Consider the following 4,455-nt stretch of genomic DNA (forward strand, 5'->3'; position numbering starts at 1 on the left):
GAGCCCCTCATCAGGCTCTCTGCTGTCAGCACAGAGCCTGCTTAGGATTCTGTCTCCCTCTCCCTCTGCCCCTCCCCTGCTTGTTCTCCATCTCTCTCTCAAAAATAAATAAAAATAAACTTAAAAAAAAAACAAAAGAATGACCACATGCAACCACATGGCTATATCTCAGTCTTTGATTCTGTCAAATTCATTTCCTCTCTTAGGTTCTCCCATCAGGTGCAGCAAGTTCACCACCAGGGCTTACAGTCTCCATTTATCAACTCCAGAAGGAGAGCCCTTTTTCTGATTATCCTAATGAAAACCTAGAGTTAACTCTGATTCGTCCAGCATAGGTGATTTTCACATGTCTAAGCCAATCACGGTGTCTCTAACTGGCCAGGGAGATGGGTGGGGTTGGCATCATCTGAGTCACAAGGGCTGAGAGCAGGGAGGAGTGGTTTCCCAAAGGAAACTCTGAGTGCTACTAGCTGAAAAGGGGAAATTATATTGGTCAGGCAGAAGCAACTGAAACTTGTTTTTTTTCATCTCTTAGTGTAATACTAACCGCATCTGATAATTATGAGAATTAAATGAGATAACATGTATGCCAGGCATAGCAGGAGCCTAATAGATACATTTGATTCATCATAAGGAATTAGAGTCAGGAGCCAGGACAGAAACTTCGGAGCAGGAAGCCAGCAAAGTGGGTGATGACTGAGGACAGATTCAAATGTGTGGCAGGGCAGAGGGGAGAAGTTCCAGCATAAGAGGGTGGGTGTTCCCAGGAGTGCGCCAGCAGCCAAGAGCAGGCCAAGCCACTTCAGTGGATCAGGGATCTGACCTGGAGTTGAGATCACCATGGTAGAAGGGGCAAGGACCAGATATCAGGTAGCGCCCTGGAAGAAATCAGAACCCATTCAGAAGGATTTGACTGAAGAGTTTAATGAAGGGCCTATTTAGGGAGGTGTAGTCAAAGTTAAGTGAACCCTAAGGAATGTGAAGGCCCCAGATGCAAGAGAGGGCAGCAGCTTCCATCCCTCACCTCGAGGGGCCAGGGGAGGAATTGCTGAAAGCCAGTGAGAACTGGGGCCCCCGCATAAGGAGGGCCTCCCCTTCCCCCCCTGCAGAACTGACTTAGCAGAGGGATACAACCCCCACCAGAACCAGAACTCTCTCCTCTGGCTTTCTGACTGCCTGCTGGGGGGTGACTCCTCTTGGCAAACCCAGAGCACAAAGGAACCAGGGTGATCAATCTGCCAAGGTCGCCTTGCAAGGACACAGATAAAGGCAAAGATCTCGGGGCGCCTGGGTGGCGCAGTCGGTTAAGCGTCCGACTTCAACCAGGTCACGATCTCGCGGTCCGTGAGTTCGAGCCCCGCGTCAGGCTCTGGGCTGATGGCTCAGAGCCTGGAGCCTGTTTCCGATTCTGTGTCTGCCTGTCTCTCTGCCCCTCCCCCGTTCATGCTCTGTCTCTCTCTGTCCCAAAAATAAATAAACGTTGAAAAAAAAAAATTAAAAAAAAAAAAAAAAGGCAAAGATCTGGAGGGACGAACTGAATAGCTAGCCCCGGGTGGGGGGATGAAATAGGTGAAGGGGATTAAGAGTACATTTATTTTGGTAAGCACTGAGTAATATATGGAACTGTTGAATCACCATAATATACACCTGAAATGAATATAACACTCTGTATTAACTACACTGGAATCTTTTAAAGTTTATTTTCACATGCAATGTATAGAATCTCTAACATCAGATGAGAAAGTGTGTGTGTGTTTGCAAGCCATAACAGATAAATAATTTCTTTTTAATGTTTATTTATTTTTGAAAGAGACAGACAGAGAGCAAATGGGGGAGGGGCAGAGAGAGGAGGACAGAGACCTGAAGCAGGCTTTGTGCTGATAGCAGAGAGCCTGATGGGGGACTCAAAATCATGAAATGTGAGATCATGACCGAGCTGAAGTCAGATGCTTAACTAACTGAGCCACTCAGGTGCCCCCAGATAAATACATTTCAAACTACATTAAAATATATTTTGTCACCAAACTAGACAGTGTCTGGTATGTCATATTTAATATATTTGTTTACAAAATATGTTTTTTTCCCTTTTCAATTTAAATAAAACCAGCGCTAATTTGGTTTAAAAAAAGAAGAAGAAGAAGATGTAGCCCAGCCACATCAATGGCTTCTAAAAGGAACTCTAAGTCCCTGGAAACTTCTGTCTTCACACAAAGCAGCAGGGAAAGGAGTGATGCCAACTCTTCCTCCTACTCATGATCTCCCAGAGCTATAAGAACGACATGGGCTCCACAAGATCAGGAAGGCATGGAGGCCCAAGAACTCTGGGCAACCCTAATTTCTCGCAGGCAGAAAACTGTCTCCACCTATCCCAGCATGACAAGCTGACCTTACCAAGACCTTCACCTCACAGGCTCCTCCTCAAGGCCTGAGCCAATGAGGCGGTGGTTAGCAGCAGAGGTAGGGGCTTTATCCCCATCTTTATCTACAAGAGCTGGGACAGTCTATGCCTTACTCATGACAGAGCCTCTAAAAACCTGCATGTCCACAGAGTCATGACCTATTTCCAACCTCCTATGCCTCGTCCACAAGATTGGTCTTCTGCTTCCACTCTTGGTTTGTCCCCTAGTTCCCAGCAGACTTGGGATACTGACCTATACTCCAGCCTGTCTGGCCTGACACTCTGAAGGCCATCTTCCCGTCAGGGTCCTGGTCCATTGTACAAGTATTACTGAATGTTTTTTGAGAGGGGCTATAGTATACAGGTTCAAAGTACAAACCCTGGGGCCAATGGTTCCACCACTTACTGTGTGCCTTTGTGTAGGTTACTTGACCTCTCTTTTCCCTGTTTCCTTATCCATAAAATAGAGATGATAATGGTACCTACTTCATAAAGTTGTTGTGATAATTAAATTAATTAATAAAGTGCTTAGAACATGTTGACACATAGCCAGGAACTAGTGACTTTTACCTAGTACTCCTATATTTTGAATGAATGAAAGTTGAACCGGTTGTGTCAGAAAACAAGGGCTGAATTCAGAAAGCTGGTCTTGAATTATTAAGCTCCTCCTCCACAGGTGAAAAAAATGACCAATATATCCTCTCAATCGTATTCTACTTGGGTTTGGGGGGATCTCCCTGGGATGATGCAAAGCCATGCTCCACGTGCCTTTGTGATTTTGCTCATTAGCAGAATGAGAAGTGAAGTTATTTTTGGTGTGTCTGGAGACAAATCAGAAAGTCCATAAGAACTAAATCAATCTTTCAAAAGTATCTATTGGTGATCAGTGTGTGTTAACACAGATTCTTTAAGCATGATAAAGGCACAGTATATGTTACACACTCTGCTGAGACCAGCTTTCTGATGGCTGAGGAACGTGTAGAGAACTTGTCGAAATAGCTCTTTAAAGCCAGTGTAATAAGCAATGCCCTGCCTTCCCTCTTTCTAGGCTCCACCCTCACTGACAGTCCCACATGGATGGCTTGGCCCTAGAGGGCAGTCAGGGAAGACAAGAATGGGAGAAATTGAGTCTCCCTTACCATGACTTAACATGGAAAGCAAAGAATGAAACCAATCACCTCTCCTTCAGATCATGGTGAAATTCTAAAATTAAACTTAATTCTTATAAAGAATTCAACCAGTAGATCCCCACCATCTCTTTTTTTACTTTATTTTTTCTTCTTTTTTTACTTTAAAAAATAAAGCAACAAAGGTTCATGTAAAGTGGTGAGTATGCTTTCTCAGTTCCTCTCTTGTCGCTTCGTGTTCCCACATTCAGGCCACCTCGCCATCAGCAAGTAGTAGGGGGTTTCTCCACATCAAGTTCAGAGGGTCTCTCCCACCACCTCCCTGTCTGTAGATCTCTGACACCAGAACAGAAGCCCAGAGCCCCTCCTCGTATTTGTCTATCTAATGAGAGGCGTAAAGGCTGAGTCCTAGAAGTGTTGGATCTGGAAGGAATCTTACATATCATCTAGAACCATCACTTCAACTAACTGATAAGGAAGCTGTTGTCCAGGGAGGAGACAGGACTTACACAAGATTATATGGCTGTTTTACATCCAACAATGCAATTTAGATCTTAAAATTTTCATGTATGTTTGCACACATTCATTCCTCAACTGGGATATTTTTGTACATCTATGATGTGCCAAGCAATAGGTAAATAAGATAGAACCCTGTCCTCAAAGCTTTTATTCTCTCTGGGCACATAGGCAATAAGTGGACCATTTCCACAGCCCAGAGTTCTTTCCCCTAAATCTCACAGCTGGTATTTGGACAACAAATCTGACTCCCCTCATCTATAGAAGATAGTACATTTGCAGTTGTGGTACACATCACTTGCAGTCATTCTGACAAGAGTGACAATAGCACCAAACCACTCACTTTAAACCATCTGATCTGTGATGACAAAAACAAAAACGAAAATTCACACACCTAAACACCATCTGTTCCCA

This window comes from Prionailurus viverrinus, chromosome A3, assembly GCF_022837055.1.
Source record: "Prionailurus viverrinus isolate Anna chromosome A3, UM_Priviv_1.0, whole genome shotgun sequence".
Classification (NCBI taxonomy): Eukaryota; Metazoa; Chordata; class Mammalia; order Carnivora; family Felidae; genus Prionailurus; species Prionailurus viverrinus.